Source organism: Aotus nancymaae, unplaced genomic scaffold (genome assembly GCF_030222135.1).
Source record: "Aotus nancymaae isolate 86718 unplaced genomic scaffold, 86718_ANA_hifiasm-v0.15.2.pri h1tg000076l, whole genome shotgun sequence".
NCBI lineage: Eukaryota > Metazoa > Chordata > Mammalia > Primates > Aotidae > Aotus > Aotus nancymaae.
This window is the reverse complement of record NW_026988491.1, coordinates 26,104,342-26,115,730: the sequence shown is the minus strand read 5'-3', so window position 1 is coordinate 26,115,730 and position 11,389 is coordinate 26,104,342.

Here is an 11,389-nt window from a genome sequence, read left to right as displayed (position 1 = left end):
GCATCCAGAAAGTTCATCACTGTTTAAAATCAATTTACACTTACTAACAACTCCAGAACGCATCTTCTTTCTGTAACCTAAGAATGTAATAGACAGCAACCGTATTAAAATTCTTTCAAGGCATCCTACAGTGATTATGGAATCACACCTTTCTATCTTGACAGAATAATTTTGAATCATGTATTAAGCCTAACATGACTTGGCAAACTATAAATCTTCATTGGTATACTATTCATTGTCATCTTGTAAAATGACATGCTAACTAATTTTGCTGGCAAAAACCGAGAACATTTACATTTTCATCATGCTTAATTTACAGAAGTTTTCATTTTCTTTTCCCACCCAGTGGCAAAATTTCATGACTCTAAAGCACTTAAACTCTCATCATATCATTTTTGTAAAGAAATAACGCAAAGCAAGTAAGATTTTTTAAATCAACTAGCAGGGAGTTTGTAATTTATGTATTAAAACAACCATTTAGTTTGTTCTCTTTTATCTGCTGCAATGCTTTCCTAAAAACATTAGATTTGCTTTTTTATGATGTGCTAGTACATGAACCCAGGAAAAGAAAGAAGTCTGAGGCCTCATTTAACATGGACTTATATTACTTTTCTGGGCATTGAGGAGATCATAAAAACACCATCAAAACTGTAAGTTAAAGTGCACTGACTGAATTTTTAAAATAACAGTGAGACAAAAAAGTTACAATTTATTTTTGTTAAAATGAATGTTTTATAATTGTAGTATTTTCAAGAGACAGGGTCAAACTGTTGCCCAGGCTGCAGTGATAGGGTGCAGTGGCTGTTCACTGGCACCATCATTTCACAGTACATCCTTGAACTCCTGGGCTTAAGAGATCTTTCTGCCTCAGCCTCTGGAGTAGCTGGGACTACAGTTGTGCACTACTGCACTTGGCTTTTGTGATTTTCACCCAGTTGTCAACAGTCAAACCCCAGATAAGTTTCCTAGTAAGTCAACCATAGTTGAACTATTTTTTCCTTACCAACTCTGTAACTGATACTCCTTGTCATTACTAGATTCACTTTGAGATGCCCATAAATAGACTCTTACTATGAGTGAAATCACATGAAGATGTTACCCGGGCAATCCTTGGTTGTCTTTGTGGAAGAAAGAATTTACACAAAAGACCAATTTGTAAATAAAGAAAAGTTTTATTGGGAAAGTACAAATACACTCCAAGACAGGAGGGGGCTGACCCTGCTGGAAACATCCCCATGACATTCTGCATTGTTATCTTCTATTGCCTCAGTTATTTCTTTGCCCAGTTCTCACCAAAGTTTGGGAGATCCTCCCTTACTGTGCTTAATGCATGGGAAACATTAATCAATACGACTCCTACCTAACGGTGGCACTGCATATTACCACCACCCCAGGAAGGTATAGCAGTCAATTTTGTACTCATTGTGCCTGCTCCGCTCTCAGGAATTCCCCTCTGCCTTTTTTCCTTATCATGATCTAGTTAACAACATTCTGACAGTTCAAAGATGGAGGACTGAGCATCCAAAGAGGTGTTCTGGGGGATTCTTTCCAGCATGGGTACCTCCCCCTTGTGCCTGCTTGTATCTGTCTACTCTTACATTTCTCCCTCAAGTGGTTGGGACCCAGAAATCTTTTGTGAGATGGGGCAGAGGTCATTCTCTGTAGCTACTTCCTGCTGAAAAGGGGCATCGAGGGTCTTCAGGGTCCTTCCTCCTTGCGTGCTGTCATGGTGAGGAGGTTTTGATGATTGTTGTCTCTTAGAAGATTTCACTCGTGCTGTCCAGAGGAGACATATAGGGACTTGGTTGTCCTGGAGGGAAAGAGGTTGATATCCCCATCACAAGACCATTTGAAGTCTGATGGTTTCTAGATGGGAGGAAATAAACTGAGAAGATTCAGAGAGCAAGGCTCAAAAAGGAGAAGGAAGATAGGAGCCAGGGGTCCCAGGAAAGGGAAGAGCTCTGAGAATGAAGACAAGGTGACACCCCAGCAGAGCCAACACTTAATATCCCTTTACCAAAGATGAGAGGCCTGGTCTATAAGATCTCTACTATGCTCCTGGAGCTGTTCTGATCTGTTAACAGAAAAATACAAGAATTACGTAAGAAATCTAAAAACTAAAGAAAAGAGATACTGTAACTAACCTTTGACAAGTAGTTTTCCATTCTGATATTTGAAGACAATGAGCTTGATGTAGGAATCCTTAAGTCTTCTCTTGGATTATGTATTCTGTTGAGACCTAAACTGTCATTAAACTTTCCATTGCAAGGTGATTCTAGGACTGACATCATGGTATATGTGGCCAATAAACATCTGGTCTGTTCCTTCCCTAGAAGTTTGGTAATAAAATCTGCTAGAATTTCCTTCTGTAAGACTGCAAAAGATAAATGCTGAGTGTTTATATTTTTCCCAAATGATGTCTAAATAATGTGTGTGCTGTTTAAGAAGTCACCACGAATGAATGAAATATAGCACAAATGATGTGTCTCTTTTCCAAGTCCATCTGCTCTGAGCTCCAGTTGGCTTGGAGCTCCAATCACTCTGAGCTCCATTTTGCTCTGTGCATCATCTGCTCGGAGCTCCATCTTACTCTAAGCATATTTTCTGAGCTCCATCTTCTCCAAGCTCCAGCTTGCTCGGAGCTCCAATCACTCTGAGCACCATCTTGCTCTGAGCATGATCTACTCCAAATTCCAATGGCTCAGAACAATGTCTGAAGTGCCAATCACTCAGTTCAATCTTGCTGTGAGCATCATGTTTCTGAGTTCCATCTTACACTGAGCAACATCTGCTGCAAGCTCCATCTTGCATGGAGGTCCTTCTTGCTTCAAGCTCTATTTATTCCAAGCTGAACATGCTCCAAGTTCCATCTTGCTCAGAGCTCCAATCACTCCAAGCACTATCTTTCTCTGAACACCATCTGCATAGACATTTATCTTACTCAGAGCTTCATCTAGTCAGAGATCCATTTATTCTGAGTTCCATCTTGCTGGGCGTTCTAATCACTCTATGCTCCATCATGCTGGGAGCTCCAATCACTCCCAGCTCCATTTTGCTCTGAGCATCCATCTGGTCGGAGCTCATCTTACTCTGAGCAACATGTGCTCTGAGCTCCACCTTGCTTGGATCTATAATCACTATGGGCTCCATTTTGCTCTGAGCTCCAAAACCTAGCAACATCTCCTCCAAACTCCATCTTGCTTAGAGCTCATTTTCACTTAGAGTTCTATCTACTCCAAGCTGCATCTTGCTCAGAGCTCCAATTGTTCAGAGCAATGTTCAGAGTGCCAATCACTCTGAGCTGCCTCTTACTCTAAGCACTATCTGCTCTGAGGTCCATCTTACACCAGTAACATCTGTTCCAAGATCTATCTTGCTTGGAGCTCCTTGTTGCTCAGAGGTCTATCTGATCTGAGCTCCATCTGGTTTGAAACTTCAATTACTTCAAGCTCCATCTTGCTCTGGACACCATCTGCTTGAAGCCCCATCTGCTCTGAGCTCATCTTGCTTAGAGCTCCCAACACTCTGAGCTCCATTTTGCTCTGAGCACCATCTGCTCAGTTTCATCTACTTGGAGTTGCATTTGCTTCAAGCTCCATCTTTCTCAGAGCTCCAATCACTCCAAACTCCATCTTGCTCTGAGCACCCTCTGCTCAGAGCTCCATCTTCTCCTAGGTCCACCTTGCTGAGATTTCCAGTCACTTCCAGCTCCATTTTGCTCTAAGCACCATCTATCTGCTCAAAGCTCCACCTTACCACTGTGAGCAGCATGTTCTCTGAGCTCCATCTTGCTCTGAGCACCATCTGCCCTGAGCTCCACCTTACACCAAGCAACATCTGCTCCGAGTTCCATTTGCTTGAAGCTCCTTTTTGTTCAGAGCTCTGTCTGCTCTGAGCTCCATCTCCTGTGGTGCTCTAATCACTCTGAACTCTATCTAAAACCAAGCAATGTCTATTCCAAGCTCCATCTTGCTTAGAGCTCCTTCTTGTTCAGAGATCCATCTTGCTCAGAGTTCCAATGGCTCAGAGCAATGTTCACAGTTCCAATCACTCCAAGCTCCATCTTTCTCTGAGCTCCACCTTACACCAGGAAACAACTTCTACAAGCTCCATCTTACTTGGAGGTACTTCTGGCTCAAAGCTCTACCTCCTCCTAGCTCCATCTTGCTCAGAGCTCCAATCACTCTGACCTCTATCTTGCTTTAAGCCCTATCTGCACAGAGCTTAATTTTTCTTGGAGTTCTGATCATTCTGAGGTTCATCTTGCCCTGAGCACCATCTACTTGGAGCTCCAGATTGCTCTGATTACCATCTACTTGGAAGCAATTTCTGCGAACTCCATCTTTTCTGAGCTCTAATCACTCTAAACTCCATCTTGCTGTATTATATGCTCAGAGCTCCATCTTGCTCTGAGCACCATCTACTCTGAGCTTTGTCTTCCTCAGAGCTCCGACTAAGCTGAGTTCCATCTTGTTCTGGGCACAATTTGCTCAGAGCTCCATCATGCTCTGAGCACCATCTGCTCTAAACCCCATCTGCTCAGAGTTCGATTTACTCTATGCTCCATCTTGCTCAGAGCTCCAATTACTCTGGAGTTCCATCTTGCACTGAACACCATCCACTTGAAGCTCCATCTCACCGTGAAGAACATCTTCTCTGAGCTCCATCTTGCTCTGAGCACCATCTGCTTGGAGCTCCATCTTGCTAAGAACTCCAACCACTTCTAGCTTCATTTTGCTTTGAGCACCATCTACTCAAGAGTTCCATCTTGCTCTAAGCACCATCTGCTCAGAGCTCTATCTCACTGTGAACAACATCTTATCCGAGATCCATCTTGCTCTGAGTGCCATTTCCTTGGAACTCCTTCTTACTCTGAACAATATCTGCTGCGAGTTCCACGTTGCTCAAAGCTCCCTCAGCTCCAAGGTCCATCTTGCTTGGAGCTCTAATCACTCTGAGCTCCATCCTGCTGTAAGCACCACCTGCTCTGAGCTCCATCTAAAACCAAGTAATATCTGCACCAAGCTTCATCTTGCTTACAGCTCCTTATTGATCAGAGCTCCATCTGCTCTGAGCACCATCTTATTCAGAGCTCCATCTTGCTCTGCACTCTATCTTACACAGAAGAACATCAGCTCCACATTCAATCTTGCATCGAGCTGCTTCTTTTCTGAGCTTAATCTTCTCAGGGCTCCATCTGCTCTGAGCTCCATCTAAAACCAAGCAATATCTGCACCAAGCTTCATCTTGCTTACAGCTCCTTATTGATCAGAGCTCCATCTGCTCTGAGCACCATCTTATTCAGAGCTCCATCTTGCTCTGCACTCCATCTTACACAGAAGAACATCAGCTCCGTGTTCAATCTTGCATCGAGCTGCTTCTTTTCTGAGCTTAATCTTCTCAGGGCTCCATCTGCTCTGAGCTCCATCTTGCTCAGAGCTCCAACTGCTCTGAGCCCGATCTTACTCAGAGCTCCATCTGCTCTGAGCCCCATCTTGCTCGGAACCACATCTTGCTCGAAGCCCCATCGGTTCGGAGCCCCATCTCGCTCTGAACCCCATTTCGCTCAGAGCCCCATCTCGCTCTGAGCCCCATCTCGCTGTGAGCTCCATCTTGCTTTGCTCAGAGCTCCATCTGCTCTGGGCTCCATCTCGCTCTGGGCTGCATCTCGCTAAGACCTTCATTTGGCTCTGAGCTCCATCTGCTCTGAGCCCCATCTGGCTCAGAGCCCCATCTCGCTCAGAGCCCCATCTGCTCTGAGCCCCATCTCACTCAGAGCTCCATCTGCTCTGAGCTACATCTGCACTGAGCTCCATCTCACTCTGAGCACCATCTCGGTCTGAGCCCCATCTCACTCAGAGCCCCATCTCGCTCTGAGCCCCATCTCGCTCTGAGCTCCATCTGCTCTGAGCCCAATCTGGCTCTGAGCTGCATCTGCTCTGAGCCCCATCTGGCTCAGAGCCCCATCTCACTCAGAGCCCCATCTGCTCTGAGCCCCATCTGGCTCAGAGCCCCATCTGCTCTGAGCCCCATCTCGCTCAGAGCCCTATCTGCTCTGAGCCCGATCTCTCTCTGAGCCCCATCTGCTCTGAGCCCGATCTCTCTCTGAGCCCCATCTGCTCTGAGCCCGATCTCTCTCTGAGCCCCATCTCGCTCAACGATCCATCTGCTCTGAGCTCCATCTCGCTCTGAGCTCCATCTGCTCTGAGCTCCATCTCGCTCTGAGCTCCATCTGCTCTGAGCTCCATCTCGCTCTGAGCTCCATCTGCTCTGAGCTCCATCTCGCTCAGAGCTCCATCTGCTCTGAGCTCCATCTCGCTCTGAGCTCCATCTGCTCTGAGCTCCATCTCGCTCTGAGCTCCATCTGCTCTGAGCTCCATCTCGCTCAGAGCTCCATCTCGCTCTGAGCTCCATCTCGCTCAGAGCTCCATCTGCTCTGAGCCCCATCTGGCTCTGAGCTCCATCTCGCTCTGAGCCCCATCTCGCTCAGAGCTCCATCTCGCTCTGAGCCCCATCTGGCTCTGAGCTCCATCTGCTCTGAGCCCCATCTGGCTCTGAGCCCCATCTGCTCTGAGCCCCATCTGGCTCAGAGCCCCATCTCGCTCAGAGCCCCATCTGCTCTGAGCCCCATCTCGCTCAGAGCCCTATCTGCTCTGAGCCCCATCTCGCTCAGAGCCCTATCTGCTCTGAGCCCGATATCTCTCTGAGCCCCATCTCTCTCTGAGCCCCATCTCGCTCAAAGATCCATCTGCTCTGAGCTCCATCTCGCTGAGCTCCATCTGCTCTGAGCTCCATCTCGCTCTGAGCTCCATCTGCTCTGAGCTCCATCTCGCTCAGATCTCCATCTGCTCTGAGATCCATCTCACTCAGAGCCCCATCTCGCTCTGAGCTGCATCTGCTCTGAGCCCAATCTGGCTCTGAGCTGCATCTGCTCTGAGCCCCATCTGGCTCAGAGCCCCATCTCGCTCAGAGCCCCATCTGCTCTGAGCCCCATCTCGCTCAGAGTCCCATCTGCTCTGAGCCCGATGTCTCTCTGAGCCCCATCTGCTCTGAGCCCGATCTCTCTCTGAGCCCCATCTCGCTCAAAGATCCATCTGCTCTGAGCCCCATCTCGCTCTGAGCTCCATCTGCTCTGAGCTCCATCTCGCTCAGAGCTCCATCTGCTCTGAGCTCCATCTCGCTCAGAGCTCCATCTGCTCTGAGCCCCATCTCGCTCTGAGCTCCATCTGCTCTGAGCTCCATCTCGCTCAGAGCTCCATCTGCTCTGAGCTCCATCTCGCTCAGAGCTCCATCTGCTCTGAGCTCCATCTCGCTCAGAGCTCCATCTCGCTCTGAGCTCCATCTCGCTCAGAGCTCCATCTCGCTCAGAGCTCCATCTGCTCTGAGTTCCATCTCGCTCTGAGCCCCATCTCACTCTGAGCCCCATCTCGCTCAGAGCTCCATCTCGCTCTGAGCCCCATCTGGCTCTGAGCTCCATCTGCTCTGAGCCCCATCTGGTTCTGAGCCCCATCTGCTCTGAGCCCCATCTGGCTCTGATCCCCATCTCATTCAGAGCCCCATCTGCTCTGAGCCCCATCTCGCTCAGAGCCCCATCTGCTCTGAGGCCCATCTCGCTCAGAGCCCCATCTGCTCTGAGCCCCATCTCACTCAGAGCCCTATCTGCTCTGAGCCCCATCTCTCTCTGAGCCCCATCTGCTCTGAGCCCCATCTCTCTCTGAGCCCCATCTCACTCAAAGATCCATCTGCTCTGAGCTCCATCTCGCTCTGAGCTCCATCTGCTCTGAGCTCCATCTCGCTCTGAGCTCCATCTGCTCTGAGCTCCATCTCGCTCAGATCTCCATCTGCTCTGAGCTCCATCTCGCTCTGAGCGCCATCTGCTCTGAGCTCCATCTCGCTCTGAGCTCCATCTGCTCTGAGCTCCATCTCGCTCAGAGCTCCATCTGCTCTGAGCTCCACCTCGCTCAGAGCTCCATCTGCTCTGAGCTCCATCTGCTCTGAGCCCCATCTGCTCAGAGCTCCATCTCGCTCAGAGCCCCATCTCGCTCAGAGCCCCATTTGCTCTGAGCCCCATCTTGCTCTGAGCCCCATCTGCCCTGAGACCCATCTGGCTCTGAGCCCCATCTGCCCTGAGCCCCATCTGGCTCAGAGCTCCATCTGCTCTGCGCTCCATCTCGCTCTGAGCTCCATCTGCTCTGAGCTCCATCTCGCTCTGAGCTCCATCTGCTCTGAGCTCCATCTCACTCAGAGCTCCATCTGCTCTGAGTCCCATCTCGCTCTGAGCCCCATCTCGCTCAGAGCTCCATCTGCTCCGAGCTCCATCTTGCTCAGAGCTCCATCTGCTCCGAGCTCCATCTTGCTCAGAGCTCCATCTGCTCCGAGCTCCATCTTCCTCAGAGCTCCATCTGCTCCGACCTCCATCTTGCTCAGAGCTCCATCTTGCTCAGAGCTCCATCTTGCTCTGAGCTCCATCTTGCTCAGAGCTCCATCTTGCTCTGAGCTCCATCTGCTCTGAGCTCCATCTTGCTCAGAGCTCCATCTTGCTCAGAGCTCCATCTGCTCTGAGCTTCATCTTGCTCTGAGCTCCGTCTGCTCTGAGCTCCATCTTACTCTGAGCTCCATCTGATCTGAGCTCCATCTTGCTCTGAGCTCCGTCTGCTCTGAGCTCCATCTGCTCTCAGCTCCGTCTGCTCTGAGCTCTATCTTGCTCAGAGCTGCATCTGCTCTGAGCTCCATCTTGCTCTGAGTTCTCTCTTGTTCAGAGCTCCATATGCTCCAAGCTCCATTTTGCTCAGAGCTCCAATCACTCCAAGCTCGATCTTGCTCTGAGCACCACATGCTCTGAGCCCCATCTACTCAGAGCTCCAATCACCCCAACCTCCATCTTGCTCTGAGCACCATCTGCTCTGAGCTCCACCTTGCTCAGAACTCAGATCACTCCAAACTCCTTCTTGCTCTGATCACCGTCTGCTCTGAGCTCCATTTTTCCCTGAGACCATATGCTTGGACCTCCATCTTATACTCTGTGCAACATCTGCTCCGAGATTCACATTGCTCTGAGCTCCATCTCACCTAGAGCTCCATCTGCTCTGAGCTCCATCTTGCTTGGAGCTCCATTTTGCTCAGAGGACCATCTTGCTCTGAGCATAATCTGCTCCACGTATGTTTTTTGATGTATAATTCACAATAGGAAAAACATGGAACCAATTCATATGCTCATCAGTGGCAGACTAGATAAAGAAAATGTGCTACATATATGCCATGGAGCACTATGCAGCCATAAAAGCATATGAGATCACGTCCTCTGCAGGGACATGGATGAAGCTGAAAGTCATCATCCTCAGCAAACTAACACAGGAAATAGAAAACCAAACATTAAATGTTCTCACTCCTAAGTGGGAGCTGAACAATGAGATCACATTTTAATATTATTATATCCTCTGTAGATGGTCTCTGTTTCTTGTAACAAAAGATATTTTGTAACTTTTTTCTCTCTAAAGGATTGTGGCTTCTTCTGCTGTGTCAGCTTAGGGTTCAGGTTAACTACCCCACCTTGTAATGACCCACTCCATGTCCACATGTGGTTGGTCTCTTCTGTGAAAACGTTTGTTCACAGACTCTTACCGTCTATGGGTCATTTGAGGGGAGGTGGCCTCACATAGTACTGCACCATGCAAATGACCAACTGAAAAAATTACTGAAACAATGTGTGTGTCTGGTTATTTCAAAGAATAAACAGTAGTCAGTTGAAGGAGATAAAGTTTTAGTAATATCAGTGATATCTTAGATGACCAAGAATAATCCTGTGAGCCCCAAAAACATATTACAATAAGGACTATGCAAGCAAAAATCTCACCCATCAGACAACAGGAAATGATGCTCTAGCTCAAATGTTAATTGTCCTCTCTTGATGTGTGAAAGCACACAATCAGCAGGAGGCACAAACATCTGGGAGACAAAGGTGGAGTGAGTGTTTCATGCAGACAGTTTCAGTGCAAGAAGGTGAAGTCGTCTGGGGATGGATGGCAGTGACAGCGACAATGTGAACTGACTGAATGCCACTTAACCGTCAACTCCAAAACAGGTCAAACAGGCCAGGCGTGGTGGCTCACACCTGTCATCTCAGCACTTTAGGAGGCCGAAGTGGGCAGATTGCTTGAGTCCAGGAGTTCAAGCCCAGCCTGGGCAACATGGTGAACTCCATCTCCACATAAAATACAAACAATTAGTTGGGTGTGGAGGTGCACAACTTGAGCCTGGGAGGCGGAGGCTGCAGTGAACCAAGATTGCACTGCCTCACTCCAACCTGGGCAACAAGTGAGACCCTGTCTAAAAAAATTAAAATAAAAAAAATGGCAGGCACAGCGGCTTACATCTGTAATCCCAGCACTTTGGGAGGAGGAGGCATGCAGATCACGAGGTCAGGAGTTTCCACCTGGTCGGATGAAGGCTCCCCTGTGTCTGCCTGGCACAGCTGCCCTGATGCCCACTGGGCCAAGAATGTGGACTGGGCTATATGTGCAACTGGGGTCAAGCCACACTCCCTGTTCTCTTTCCATTCTCCCTCATTACAGTGTCTGCAGCCATAGGAGAGAGAGGACTGCAGGCCTGATCTGGGCCCTCGTACAAAAAAATATTCTTAACTGTGAAACTCAGCTTTCTCCATAACAACACTGAGTGCCTACTGTGCCTTCCACAAAACAAGGAATGATCAGAACTGGCCTCTGCTTTCAAGAGGATTATGGTCCAGCTGAAGAGGACACACATGCAGGAGAACAAGTGAAGCCCTGAACTATGTGGGCTTGAAATAAGCTCAGTGGAAATGTTGCAGAATAGCTAGACCAGCTTGGATGCATCTATGGGGGAGGAAGGACTTCCATGGGCCATAAAAACAGGTAGGATACAGAAGGAGTAAAGAAGAAGGACGGTACCCCTAGCTGTAGGCCCATGTGAGTGAAGGCCAAGAAGCACCACTCCAAGATGAGATCCTTTAATCTCTGGCGCTGCACACAGGCTTGGGATGCATTTCTAAGCCTGCATCACAGCATGCAGGCACACACATGCTGCATATCTGGATATGTCCCAGTACCCTGCAAGCCTCCTCAGAGCAGGGGCTACACCGTATGCCTCAGTATGTCCCCAGCGCATAGCACAGTGTCTGCGGCCAGGTGGACACACAACGTGCCTGTGCACACACAGAGCCACTACTTTTAAACACCACCTGTGTGCAAGGTACTAAACAAGACACCTAATACATATGATCTTTAATGCCAATGAGTGGGATGGAGATTATTACTCTAATTTACAAATGAAGAAATCCAGAATCAAGACAATCAGTTGATCAAGATCACAGGCAGTCTCAGGCAGAGCTGGATGTCATACTCCATTTGCC